Source organism: Triticum aestivum, chromosome 4A (assembly GCF_018294505.1).
Source record: "Triticum aestivum cultivar Chinese Spring chromosome 4A, IWGSC CS RefSeq v2.1, whole genome shotgun sequence".
In the NCBI taxonomy this organism is placed as follows: Eukaryota; Viridiplantae; Streptophyta; class Magnoliopsida; order Poales; family Poaceae; genus Triticum; species Triticum aestivum.
In genome coordinates, this window is record NC_057803.1 from 696,092,825 (window position 1) to 696,107,834 (window position 15,010).

General features: G+C 52.5%; 1 pseudogene across 1 annotated transcript; it reads right to left on the reverse strand.

The window, feature by feature from the left end:
- Positions 1-1,626: 1,626 nt before the first annotated feature.
- Positions 1,627-14,492, reverse strand: LOC123084303 (protein transport protein Sec24-like At3g07100; annotated as a pseudogene). The gene is made up of 6 exons (XR_006439368.1): positions 14,191-14,492; positions 13,469-13,596; positions 13,061-13,379; positions 12,474-12,519; positions 2,596-2,734; positions 1,627-2,325 (listed from the first exon to the last, which is right to left on the reverse strand). The product of XR_006439368.1 is annotated as a protein transport protein Sec24-like At3g07100 (transcript).
- Positions 14,493-15,010: the final 518 nt, after the last annotated feature.

The window sequence follows — 15,010 nt, forward strand, 5'->3', positions numbered from 1 at the left end:
ATTGTTTAGTTTAGATTCCTCATCAAAAATTTGCATCGTTTTGCAGGTGGAAGCGGCAAAGAGCAAAGATGTGGGCAACATGGATCCGCTCCTCGAGGTGTTGCTTGGACTCGTCAACGCTTCCGCTTCAGCTGGCTTTGGGTTTTCGTTCACTCCTCGGGATCTCTACACTGCGGTAAGAATAGAAACTATGTCCTCCTCTAATCAAAGCCAGCAGTATATATTTTGTGTTTGTGATGACTGATTTAGTTATAAAACTTATATAGATACCGAACGCCGTCGGAGTTGTGATCCTGGTGGTACAGTTGGTGGTGTTCGTCATGCACTACAAGCCGGAGCCTGAGCCTGAGCCTGAGCCTGAGCCTGAGTACGGGTCTGATCTTGAGTCTTTGTTCGTGTAGGCGTAGAGATTATGCTTCACACCTTTTCAGGAACTCTTGTCCTGCTATGCGGCTATTTATGAGATTGTGGCTTAAGCTACTATGAGACTATTTTTCGATAAAGGGCGCTTTTATTATCTCAAAAAGTAGGCATTATGAGTAACACCCGGCCTCTGCATAACTAAGATGCACACAGCCAATCACCTAAAGTCTGATAAAAAGAAAGGAAGAAAAAACGACAAATGGGCGACAGTAGAGTCATATAGACCGACACTATGCCTATGTCGAAAGGGGTGGTGGACCGATCCGGAGATTATGCTGCCACCCATGTTGGGTAAAAACCTCCGTAGCCACCTGCTCCAACCGCATACACACCGCCTTGAACAGCGGTTGGTACTTCACTCGTTGTAGCGTATACCACGTACGAAGCGAGTGCGTACAACGGAAAATAACCTGCAAAGGAGAAGCATTTTTGTTATTGAAAACCAAATCATTTCTACATAGCCAAAGCGACCATAGTAAGGCATACGCTCCCACCCTTATTAGCGTTTTCAACCTATTTGGAATACCATCCAACCAATGACCAAAAATATTAGCGACACTTGTGGGCGGATACAAATTTGACGCTATTTGGATGACTGACCACGTAGAACGTGCAAACTTGCATTGGAAAAAGAGGTGTTTGATTGTCTCTTCATGAGTACAAAAACAACACATCTTACTCCCTGGCCAGTTGCGCCGTGCGAGGTTGTCTTTGGTTAGAACAACTCCCCTACGAAGATACCACATGAAGATTTTAACTTTTAGTGAGACTATGGCACAAACAAGTTCTGTAACCTTTATTTGTTCTTCTTTTACCCAACCACTACTATTATCGTCAACTCTAGTTTCTACATTTGTGCTTCCGCTCGAGCTTGTCTGTCATTTGTGTTTCAACGGTTGATTGCCATGTTCAAAAAGAGCTTCAAAAAATATTACCTTAAAATGAGGCAACAATTAAACCATGTCCTCTCCATATGCATGCACCAGAAGAAGCACAAGTTTAAAATCCAAGCGTGCATTCATCCATCATTACAAGCAGCTTTCAGCACAAGCTTTGCACTAAAATTCCAAGTGCAAGCCAAAATCCGCAAATTTCTCCATTCGTCTATCATCACAAACAGTTTGGAGAAAATCATATGAATAAACTAGTCTCAAACTATTTTCTATAATATTGTGATTCTTGAGTTTTTGGTGGTCATAGTTATATCACAAGAAAATATGAATCTTGAATTCATTTGTCACCTACAGCACACACCATGAGTTAAAAGGCGCTTCACTTTGCATACAGATGAGTACCAACAGTCAAACAAGAGTTTACACAATCTTGATAACTAAAGTTGTCGACGATACGAAAACGTACAAACCCCTACAGAAGACTCCAAACGCTTGTACAATTTACCAAAGGTGCTGCCTACTTATTCTGGTACAACAGCTATGTATCCTTTTCTCGTCACAAAAAATAATCACAAGGACGAAATATTAACAATAAAGTTTGTATTGCTCGCCGACAGCGAGAGCGCTGCTGCTGCTAACAGGATGGCATATGTAGAACACAGCTGGCTCGCCATTTTTTGTTCCAATGGTTATGAGGGCGACCGGGGACTGGCACAGCAGCCGAATCTGCAGCAGTTTACACAAAAACAAAAATTTCTGGAACATCCACCATACATCATCACGAGCTCTGTGTTTGGCGGTGAATTTGGAGTATCCAGTCCATGTAACTGCTTGTTCCTGCCATCTGATCCTCGACGAGGTTGGACAGAAGTAGGAAGCCTTCTCTTGGCTGCTCGCCTTGCCGTACCACACGGGGCAGCTGGTAACATGAAGAATCCCTCTCCCTTAGGGCTCTTAGTACTGCCATGAAGTTTCTTGAGTGATTGTTGTCACATTCTCTCAACTGAATCTGCAAGATTACCCCATGTCAGCAACAAGCACAAATACAAAGTGAAGTTGTATTACATGCTAACAGTAAGCCTTTTATAGATTCTGATCCCAGAGCATATCAGAGGTATTTTTAAGAACTTACCTAAAAAAAGGAGAAATGGCATGATACACTGTTAATTTATTTGAATTTTGTTTAAGAAAGTCAAAAAAATTGAAGGACGGAAAGAGTAATGAAATATAAGTCCCAAGGTCGGGACTATATTATTTACCAAAGAGTAAAGAAAGGTACCTTTGATAAATCAGGGAAGTTTGAGAGGCTGACTCCAAGAATGTCGTTCATGAGCTCAGGTTGGAGCATCCTACCCAACCATACTAGGAAGGTGAAGCCATCATCAAGAAGATATAAACCAGCAGTGTCTAGGCACTCACTACCGGAACGGGGCCCTATGCCGACGGCCATATCTATGCCGACGGCCCCCGTCGGCCTTGTCTGGGCTATGCCGACAGCCATATCCAGGCCATCGGCGTAATAAAGCCGTCGGGCTATCCAGACATATGCCGACGGCCCCCGTCGGCCCAGAACGGTCGTCGGCTTACCCAAAGTTACGCCTACAGCAGCCGTCGGCATATATCGGCCGTCGGCATAGTTGCGGGCCCAGCGATCCCGCCGTGCCGTGCGGCTAACGGCGTCCGATCTATACCGACGGCCGAGGCGGGAGGCCGTCGGCATAGATGCCCTTACCACGTCATCGATCCGAGGCGCACCGACCACCACCTATGCCAACGGCTGCCGTCGGCATATATGCCACATCAACGATCCGCAGCGCGCCGGCCATCTGCCCTATGCCGCAGCTATGCCGACGGCAGTTTTTTTTCTTTTTTTCTTTTTTTCTTTTTTTCTTTTTTTTCATAGCTATATTTTTTTCATAGTTTTTTTCTTTTTTTACCACGTCATCGATCTTTTTATCATAGTTCCCTTATCCACTTCCCAGTCACCCCCTCCACTTGTTAGTTTTTTTTCTTTTTTTCATAGCTATATTTTATGTTTTCTTAAATATTATTATTTGACTAACTTACATATAGTACGTGTTGACAACCGGGTGGTGTTGTGGCATGTCCGAAGAGGCGGCACGCGTCTCCGGTGCGTGGCCTCCCTCACGGACGGCGCCGCCGGCGGCACCTGGAGGGGGGAAACTGCCGCGTCGGTTCTACACGGAGTGGATTTAGCTGTGGTTTTGGCCCGGATGTTGCTCCCGGGTGTCCCTATGGGCCGACCTGACACAACCGGGTGGAGAGGTCCACTGGTCAAAGCCCGTCCGTGGGAAGTCAAAGGGCTAGATCTCGTGGTCAACCGCTCCAGGGTTAGGCGGGACGGGGGCCCTGGGGGTAGCAATGCCACCGGAGCGTCGTACCGGGGGCGCATACATGCGGGGTGGTGTTGTGGCATGTCCGAAGAGGCGGCACGCGTCTCCGGTGCGTGGCCTTCCTCACGGACGGCGCCGCCGCCGGCACCTGGAGGTGGAAAACGGACGCGTCGGGTCTACACGGAGTGGATTTAGCCGTGGTTTTGGCCCGGATGTTGCTCCCGGGTGTCCCTATGGGCCGACCTGACACAACCGGGTGGAGAGGTCCACTGGTCAAAGCCCGTCCGTGGGAAGTCAAAGGGCTAGATCTCGTGGTCAACCGCTCCAGGGTTAGGCAGGACGGGGGCCCTGGGGGTAGCAATGCCACCGGTGCGTCCTACCGGGCCCTCATACATGCGGGGTGGTGTTGTGGCATGTCCGAAGAGGCGGCACGCGTCTCCGGTGCGTGGCCTCCCTCACGGATGGCGCCGCCGCCGGCACCTGGAGGGGGAAAACGGACGCGTCGGGTCTACACGGAGTGGATTTAGCTGTGGTTTTGGCCCGGATGTTGCTCCCGGGTGTCCCTATGGGCCGACCTGACACAACCGGGTGGAGAGGTCCACTGGTCAAAGCCCGTCCGTGGGAAGTCAAAGGGCTAGATCTCGTGGTCAACCGCTCCAGGGTTAGGCGGGACGGGGGCCCTGGGGGGTAGCAATGCCACCGGAGCGTCGTACCGGGCCCTCATACATGCGGGGTGGTGTTGTGGCATGTCCGAAGAGGCGGCACGCGTCTCCGGTGCGTGGCCTCCCTCACGGACGGCGCCGCCGCCGGCACCTGGAGGGGGAAAACGGACGCGTCGGGTCTACACGGAGTGGATTTAGCTGTGGTTTTGGCCCGGATGTTGCTCCCGGGTGTCCCTATGGGCCGACCTGACACAACCGGGTGGAGAGGTCCACTGGTCAAAGTCCTTCCGTGGGAAGTCAAAGGGCTAGATCTCGTGGTCAACCGCTCTAGGGTTAGGCGGGACGGGGGCCCTGGGGGTAGCAATGCCACCGGAGCGTCGTACCGGGCCCTCATACATGCGGGGTGGTGTTGTGGCATGTCCGAAGAGGCGGCACGCGTCTCCGGTGCGTGGCCTCCCTCACGGACGGCGCCGCCGCCGGCACCTGGAGGGGGAAAACGGACGCGTCGGGTCTACACGGAGTGGATTTCGCTGTGGTTTTGGCCCGAATGTTGCTCCCGGGTGTCCCTATGGGCCGACCTGACACAACCGGATGGAGAGGTCCACTGGTCAAAGCCCGTCCGTGGAAAGTCAAAGGGCTAGATCTCGTGGTCAACCGCTCCAGGGTTAGGCGGGACGGGGGCCCTGGGGGGTAGCAATGCCACCGGAGCGTCGTACCGGGCCCTCATACATGCGGGGTGGTGTTGTGGCATGTCCGAAGAGGCGGCACGTGTCTCCGGTGCGTGGCATCCCTCACGGACGGCGCCGCCGCCGGCACCTGGAGGGGGAAAAAGGACGCGACGGGTCTACACTGAGTGGATTTAGCTGTGGTTTTGGCCCGGATGTTGCTCCCGGGTGTCCCTATGGGCCGACCTGACACAACCGGGTGGAGAGGTCCACTGGTCAAAGCCCGACCGTGGGAAGTCAAAGGGCTAGATCTCGTGGTCAACCGCTCCAGGGTTAGGCGAGACGGGGGCCCTGGGGGTAGCAATGCCACCGGAGCATCGTACCGGGCCCTCATACATACGGGTTGGTGTTGTGGCATGTCCGAAGAGGCGGCACGCGTCTCCGGTGCGTGGCCTCCCTCACGGACAGCGCCGCCGCCGGCACCTGGAGGGGGAAAACGGACGCGTCGGGTCTACACGGAGTGGATTTAGCTTTGGTTTTCACCCGGATGTTGCTCCCGGGTGTCCCTATGGGCCGACCTGACACAACCGGGTGAAGAGGTCCACTGGTCAAAGCCCGTCCGTGGGAAGTCAAAGGGCTAGATCTCGTGGTCAACCGCTCCAGGGTTAGGCGGGACGGGGGCCCTGGGGGTAGCAATGCCACTGGAGCGTCGTACCGGGCCCTCATACATGCGGGGTGGTGTTGTGGCATGTCCGAAGAGGCGGCGCGCGTCTCCGGTGCGTGGCCTCCCTCACGGACGGCGCCGCCGCCGGCACCTGGAGGGGGAAAACGGACGCGTCGAGTCTACACGGAGTGGATTTAGCTGTGGTTTTGGCCCAGATGTTGCTCCCGGGTGTCCCTATGGGCCGACCTAACACAACCGGGTGGAGAGGTCCACTGGTCAAAGCCCGTCCGTGGGAAGTCAAAGGGCTAGATCTCGTGGTCAACCGCTCCAGGGTTAGGCGGGACGGGGGCCCTGGGGGGTAGCAATGCTACCGGAGCGTCGTACCGGGCCCTCATACATGCGGGGTGGTGTTGTTGCAAGTCCGAAGAGGTGGCACGTGTCTCCGGTGTGTGGCCTACCTCACAGACGGCGCCGCCGCCGGCACCTGGAGGGGGAAAAAGGACGCGTCGGGTCTACATGGAGTGGATTTAGCTGTGGTTTTGGCCCGGATGTTGCTCCCGGGTATCCCTATGGGCCGACCTGACACAACCGGGTGGAGAGGTCCACTGGTCAAAGCCCGTCCGTGGGAAGTCAAAGGGCTAGATCTCATGGTCAACCGCTCCAGGGTTAGGCGGGACGGGGGCCCTGGGGGTAGCAATGCCACCGGAGCATCGTACAGGGCCCTCATACATGCGGGTTGGTGTTGTGGCATGTCCGAAGAGGCGGCACGCGTCTCCGGTGCGTGGCCTCCCTCACGGACAGCGCCGCCGCCGGCACCTGGAGGGGGAAAACGGACGCGTCGGGTCTACACGGAGTGGATTTAGCTGTGGTTTTGGCCCGGATGTTGCTCCCGGGTGTCCCTATAGGCCGACCTGACACAACCGGGTGGAGAGGTCCACTGGTCAAAGCCCGTCCGTGGGAAGTCAAAGGGCTAGATCTCGTGGTCAACCGCTCCAGGGTTAGGCGGTACGGGGGCCCTGAGGGGTAGCAATGCCACCGGAGCGTCGTACCGGGCCCTCATACATGCGGGGTGGTGTTGTGGCATGTCCGAAGAGGCGGCACGTGTCTCCGGTGCGTGGCCTCCCTCACGGACGGCGCCGCCGCCGGCACCTGGAGGGGGAAAACGGACGCGTCGGGTCTACACGGAGTGGATCTAGCTGTGGTTTTGGCCCGGATGTTGCTCCCGGGTGTCCCTATGGGCCGACCTGACACAACCGGGTGGAGAGGTCCACTGGTCAAAGCCCGTCTGTGGGAAGTCAAAGGGCTAGATCTCGTGGTCAACCTCTCCAGGGTTAGGCGGGACGGGGGCCCTGGGGGTAGCAATGCCACCGGAGCGTCGTACCGGGCCCTCATACATGCGGGGTGGTGTTGTGGCATGTCCGAAGAGGCGGCACGTGTCTCCGGTGCGTGGCCTCCCTCACGGACGGCGCCGCCGCCGGCACCTGGAGGGGGAAAACGGACGCGTCGGGTCTACACGGAGTGGATTTAGCTGTGGTTTTGGCCTGGATGTTGCTCCCGGGTGTCCCTATGGGCCGACCTGACACAACCGGGTGGAGAGGTCCACTGGTCAAAGCCCGTCCGTGGGAAGTCAAAGGGCTAGTTCTCGTGGTCAACCGCTCCAGGGTTAGGCGGGACGGGGGCCCTGGGGGTAGCAATGCCACCGGAGCGTCGTACCGGGCCCTCATACATGCGGGTTGGTGTTGTGGCATGTCCGAAGAGGCGGCACGCGTCTCCGGTGCGTGGCCTCCCTCACGGACGGCGCCGCCGCCGGCACCTGGAGGGGGGAAACGGACGCGTCGGGTCTACACGGAGTGGATTTAGCTGTGGTTTTGGCCCGGATGTTGCTCCCCGGTGTCCCTATGGGCCGACCTGACACAACCGGGTGGAGAGGTCCACTTGTCAAATCCTGTCCGTGGAAAGTCAAAGGGCTAGATCTCGTGGTCAACCGCTCCAGGGTTAGGCGGGACGGGGGCCCTGGGGGTAGCAATGCCACCGGAGCATCGTACCGGGCCCTCATACATGAGGGATGGTGTTGTGGCATGTCCGAAGAGGCGGCACGCGTATCCGGTGCGTGGCCTCCCTCACGGACGGCGCCGCCGCCGGCACCTCGAGGGGGGAAACGGCCGCGTCGGTTCTACACAGAGTGGATTTAGCTGTGGTTTTGGCCCGGATGTTGCTCCCGGGTGTCCCTATGGGACGACCTGACACAACCGGGTGGAGAGGCCCACTGGTCACAGCCCGTCCGTGGGAAGTCAAAGGGCTAGATCTCGTGGTCAACCGCTCCAGGGTTAGGCGGGACGGGGGCCCTGGGGGGTAGCAATGCCACCGGAGCATCGTACCGGGCCCTCATACATGCGGGGTGGTGTTGTGGCATGTTTGAAGAGGCGGCACGCGTCTCCGGTGCGTGGCCTCCCTCGCGGACGGCGCTGCCGCCGGCACCTTGAGGGGGGAAACGGCCGCGTCGGTTCTACACGGAGTGGATTTAGCTGTGGTTTTGGCCCGGATGTTGCTCCCGGGTGTCCCTATGGGCCGACCTGACACAACCGGGTGGAGAGGTCCACTGGTCAAAGCCCGTCCGTGGGAAGTCAAAGGGCTAGATCTCGTGGTCAACCGCTCCAGGGTTAGGCGGGACGGGGGCCCTGGTGGGTAGCAATGCCACCGGAGCGTCGTACCGGGCCCTCATACATGCGGGGTGGTGTTGTGGCATGTCCGAAGAGGCGGCACGCGTCTCCGGTGCGTGGCCTCCCTCACGGACGGCGCCGCTCGGTAACGGTACCCCTCAGTCAGTTGCTCTCCTATGTATCACCTTTCACGAGACCATAGAAAATATTTATATAATAAAGAAATGTTGCTGACCATAGAAAAAATTCGGTTCAGAAAAAAAAATTATAATTATATACCATGTATTATTTTTAACATAATTACATATCATGTATGATTCAAAAAAAAAGATATGCCTACGGCTAAGCCGTCGGCATAGGTGCCACGTGGCGACCTCAGCTATGCCGACGGCTTAGCCGTCGGCATACGGTGGCCTTATCCACTACGTACGCAGCTAGCTGCCAGAGCCACTCGTTCTTTCCCACCCCACGACCAGAGCGCGCCGCCGCCGCACCCCACGACCTGCGCCACCGCCGCCCCCCCCCAACCCCCCCACCCCGACCTGCGTCGCCGCCGCCCTCCCCCCCCCACCCCGACCTGCCGCCGCCGCCGCAAGGCCCTCCCCTGCCGCCGCCGCACCTCCACGGCCCTCCCCTGCCGCCCCCCCACCCCGACCTGCCGCCCCCGCCGCACCTCCACGGCCCTCCCCCTGCCGCCGCCGCACCTCCACGGCCCTCCCCTCTGCCGTGTCTCCCCCCTCGTGCTGCCCCGGCCTACCCCGACCCCGCGGCTGCTGCAGCCGGTCGCGGCCCCGGCCTCCCCCGACCCCGCGGCTACTGCAGCCGGTCGCGGATTCGGCCGGCCCCGTCCCTCCCGTCCCCGACCGCCCCTGCCTCACCACCCCCTCCACCGCCGCGCCCCCTGCCACGCCCCTCTCGGTGAGATACTTTTTTTTCTTCATTTTTTTCATTTTTTTGCTACTGTTGCATGCATGGATGTTGGATGTTAGATGGATGTTAGATGTTAGATGTTGGATGTTGGATGTTGGATGTTGGATGTTAGATGGATGTTAGATTATGGATGTTGGATGTTAGATTTTTATTATGATGATTTTGTCATTTGAGTTGTGCTCCAAAATTGGTATAAGATGAGTGGTTAATTTTATGATGATGGTCTTGTCGAAAAAATTGAACCGGATAAAATTGGACACTTGACAAAAATTGAACCGGACAAAATTGGACACTTGACAAAATTGAACCGGACAAAATTATGATATGATGAGTGCTTATTTAATAATGATGATCTTGCTAAAAAATTGAAGGACAAAATTTGACACTTGACGAAACATGATTTTTTTCATAGTTAAAAGTATCAATGCTTAATGTGATGTGATGACCTAATTTTTTTTCACTCGGTGTAATTAACATGATTTGTGGTGTTCCATCTTCGTGGAGTGATCATCGACGTTGGAGGTGTTGGTCCACGATCGTCCCTCTCCTTTGATCGACTACATCGGAGGGTGAGCAACAATTCCATGACCTCGTCCACTTTTTCCCATGTCACTAGATTGAATTTTCACATCAAGTCGCGTAACCTAGGTCTCCCGTCTGAAAGGGTTGCATCAATAAATATGCATTCAATTGCATATTTATCACCGCAGCTCTTTCGGATTTTCCAGCGCTTTCCACGGACAGCCCGAGGATGTGTAGATTGGGTACATTGTTCATGCTCTACCCCGTTCCGAGACAGGATTTCGGCGGTGCCTCCCTGTTGTTCTCCGGATGCACATTCTCTCGGCATTTTGCCGAGACGTGTATTTGGAGAACAGCGGGGAGGTGCTACCGAAATTTTGTCTCGGAATGGGGTAGAGCATGGACCGTACTCAATCTACACATTCTCGGGTGGGATTAGGACCCATCTTTACCTACTAGAGATGTAGGTGGATTACTCGTCAACCTTGTAAAAAATAAAATATTGATGTGGGTAATTTAAATGAATCATTAATTTTGTTGTGTGGGTTCCAATAAAGCAAAGATGGCAGATAATCAGTGGATGTATAGTGGGTTTTTCCGTCGGAATCAAGTAACAACAGAGTGGGTCGAGAAAACTGATGTGTTTTTGAAAGAGATATTCTGTAGTCCAATGAGGATGGTGCCAGAATGCCCGTGTGCCAGATGTAAGAGACGTATCCGCAGAGATAAGAGTGCGATGACTAAGCACCTTCGCACGCATGGATTTATGCCCAACTTTAATATGCCGATAAACTTTGCCCAGCGGGACCGTGGTAGAGAGGATGTGATACGACAACGCGTCGCTGGTTATGAGGACGATGGGGTTAGAGACATGCTAGATGATGTCTTTGCTGCACAGCCGACACCTCCGTCACATTCAGCGAATGAACCGGAGGAGCCGGAGGAAACCGCAAAGGCCTTCCTGGAAATCTTGGCCTCGTCAAAGAAACCTCTCTATGAGGGTGCCAAGCTGTCTGTGCTGGATGCCATCTCGCAACTGGTGGAAGTGAAGGCTGAGTACGGCTGTAGCCGAGGTTGCTTCGAAGCATTTCTGGGAGTATGGGCTAACAGCCTGCCCGAGGGCCATGAACTGCCGAAAACCCTGTATGGTACGAAGAAAATCATGAAGACGCTCTCCATGGACTATGAGAAAATACATGTTTGTCCAAAGAATTGCCTTTTGTTTAGGCATGAGTATGCGGATGACAACTACTGTAGGAAGTGCGGTTCCTCTCGGTATATTGAGGTGGTCGATAAGCATGGTCAGAAGCGGCAGCTAAAAATCCCTGTGAAGGTTCTTCGGTATCTTGATTTTATAAAAAGACTGCAGCGCCTTTTCATCACCGAGGAGTCTGCCAAAATGATGAAGCCGTCAAGTGATGGCGGTTAGTTTTGCCCTCTTAAACCAAGCTCAAATTTGCACTTTCATTCCTTCTAACTTTGTTGATCACGGCTTGTTTCTAAGTGGACTTGTTTAACTAACATCCAGGCTATGTTGGCGTCTTGGACTAACCGCACGGAGCCACCACAAGTTGGACCCCCACCACCACCTCCGGGAGACGCCCCACACATTCCCACGTTCGAGGAATGGCTGGCACTAGGCGGTGATACTCCGGTTAGTAAATTTTCCTAACTAATGACAAACTAGTTCTCGTTCATTCAACACTATCATGTCATATTTACCGTTAGAATCTTCTTTCAAACATGTAGGGGACCGGTGGCTCGACTCCTGCTCCGTCGACCCCAGTCACTCCGATCTGGCAGAGTGATGGTGGTCGCGGTGGCGGTTTTGGCGGAGGAGGACTTGGCGGTGGCGGTTTTGGCGGAGGTGGACTTGGTGGTGGTTTTGGCGGAGGTGGACTCGGTGGTGGTGGTGGTTTTGGAGGAGGTGGACTCGGTGGTGCTTGATGTCGATGATGATTCCGTGTATGCGGCCGTTATGCCATGTCTTTCATGTTTCAACTTTTATGATGTTTCATGTCTTGCACTACTCTTATGTTCGTGGGCTTTCGCCGGTGATGATCTTTAGATGATGAACTTGACTATGTTTAAATGATGTTGATGAACTCTCATATTTCATATTATTCTGTTTTGAAATGTTGTCAAATGAATTGGAAAAGAAAAAACAGGGAATATAAAAAAAACTATGCCTACGGCAAAGCCGTCGGCATAGATACGCTCAGGAGCCAACAGGAGGCGACACGTGGCAGGGCTATGCCTACGGCAAAGCCGTCGGCATAGATTTATATCTATGCCGACGGCTTTGCCGTAGGCATAGCAATGCCACCAGGTTACACCAGGAGGCGACACGTGGCAGGGCTATGCCTACGGCAAAGCCGTCGGCATAGATTTAACCTATGCCGACGGCTTTGCCGTAGGCATAGCCCTGCCACGTGTCGCCTCCCGAGCCGCCAGCAGTTTTGACGGCGCCGTCCGTTGCCGTCAGACGGAAAACTACGCCGACGGCTAAACTATGCCGACGGCTGCGCCAGGACCGTCGGCATACCCCCCTATGCCGACGGCATTATTATGCCGACGGTCTGACAGGAGTACGCTGACGTAATCTAGACTGGCGGCTCTATGCCGACGGCTGCCGTCGGCATAGATCTATGCCGACGGCCCGTGGCCGTAGGCATAGACCGCGAGTCCGGTAGTGACTGCAAGGTTAATGGCAACCGCTTCAGGGCCCGTCAATCATATCTGGTTCCTGAAAATCATGACATCTATTCCAGTTAGAAAAGACAATGTGTAGACTAGATTAAACGAAATGCTAAACTTCGAATACCAATAAAATCAGCTCAGTTTCAATTAATGCTTACTATTACTTTCGGCTCTGCAAACTATAATAGAAACTTAATTTTCAAGCAGGAATCAGTAAATGGGTTGAGGTAATACCAAACTAACTAAGCAGACTAATGAGTTTAACTTCTTATACTGGTTCTGCCCATTTTAACTACAAATGTGGCTAAATTGAAGGAAAAAAACCTTGTATCAAACATACTGAATAAAAACAGCTAGATGTTATGTATTTATGTCGCTTAGTGACAAGCCTAATGTGGCTGCAAGTAGCAAGATGCGAACTATTAAAGGCCAAGTAATTGATCAGACTAACTAGTTCATTCCATCACAGAAACAACAAAACTGAACTTATTTTTATTCTAACTTGCATAGTTTGGAAGTAACAAGTCTACAAGCGGCACTGGATAAAAGGTACTTCATCAGTTCAGTAGCAAGGAAATACGGCATACCACTGTCAATACTTCATCAAGCCTGTACAGAGATGGATAAATAAAATTGAGCAGCCTTCTTGCAGGCAGTATCATCATACTGAAACCAGCAGCACAACGTTCATCAAGAGAGACGTCAGCATAACCACCACGCACAGCAAGGGATTTGCATAGGGGATGTATAATGGCAAGTATCTTAATGATTCTGGATATATCAGTCTCCCTCATATCCGATATTGCACAACATATAGGTTCCGGTATTCCTTTAAACTTTTCACAAGCTTTAACTGTAATTGTTGTCGAACACTGTCTAGCTTATCAGACAGTGAGTTTTCAACAGCTGCAGGATAGCGATAATTAGTAAGCTATAAAGTGATCAGTCATGTATATTGACATTTATGAAGGGGATAGCATCGATCTAGTACTAACCGATTCTAGCCAACACTGACACAATGGCACCAGTATCTGCTTGACTTTACATTTCACCAAGATCTGTGACCACAGGTGCAGCTGCCATATGCACCCTGATACGTCGTTCACCAGACGATGATGTATATCTGATGGTGGTTAAGGACACAAGAATCACACTTGTAAATAATATTGTACTTATATGGAGTATTTGCAGTTCAAGACCAGAAATATTACTGGGCGTGGCATCTGAATTTATATGCTATGACAACTGTTTTTTACTCACCTACTAATGTAGATGCAATGCAAGACAGAGGAAATACAATGTGACATTGCCAACTGACAAAACATAAATTTAACTTGCTGCGTCATGCACCCTATGATGCTAATCAAGCTTAATAAATGTCCAAATTAAGCTTAATGTGTGCATACTGTGATGCCCATTACTATTTCTGTATGACACTGAAAATGATGCCAGTCATATTCATAAGATGAGAAAAAAAAACTTACTTATCCTGAAGATGTACTAGCCATTAGAAACAATAACAATTAATATGAGTGATTATTATAAGGGGTGGAAAGTAACATTGCCAAAGTAGAATGATAATTTACACTACCAAAAAAACTAACACCTGCATAATATTGCAATGTCCTATGCATGCAAGATAAGTAATTAAAGATCGAGGGGAAGCTTACCACTTCAAATAGTTGGTGGGCACAAAGACGGTGGGAGACCGGCATACAGTGTGCCAACTATTTGACAATCAATCTGACAGAACCGCTCAATCTGGAAAGTCTGTAGATTCAATGTAAAATAGTCTACTACTTGAGTATGCTTAAGTGACCCGTGTAGGAGCAAGTATCCACCAGCTACACCGTCGATGCCATAGTAATAATTTTCCGGTAAAGAGATCACAGACTTGGATTGCCACTGGTTTGCGCCGCTCCCATCCTTACACTGCTCTTCATACAAGATATGGTGCACACTAGGCTTAGAGACAGTAAACATCCCGAGCCTTCCTTCTCCAGCCTCCACAATGGCCATCTCCCGCAGACAAGCGGCTAAGTAGCCCAGATGAGGGGAAGGCGGAAGCGGGAGGTCAACGACGGAGAACTCCATCCTGCGTGCGTCGAGCACGAGCAAGTTGTCAGCCTCATAATTATGCCAACAGAAGCATCCATGTGCATAGTGTGGCGCCTAAGGGCATCTTCAGCCGTTCGGCCCCCCAGGGCGCCTAAACACTGGTGGAAAAAGGGCCTTTGGTCGCGGTTCGCAACTGCCATTAGTCGCGGTTGCGCAACCACGACAGAACGGGCGCGACTAAAGGCCCCCACCTTTAGTCGCGGTTGCTTAAGAACCGCGACTAAAGGCCCGTCCACGTGGGCGCCAGGTGGCCGTCGGGGCGGAGGACCTTTAGTCGCGGTTCTTCTGGCCAACCGCGACTAAAGGCCGCCGCAGATTTAGGGTTTTAGCCCCCCCCCCCCCCCTTAAACCTGTTTTCTGTTTAATTTGTATTGTTTTATTTCTTTTGTGCTTTATTTTAATTTTGAAGGAGTTTCATA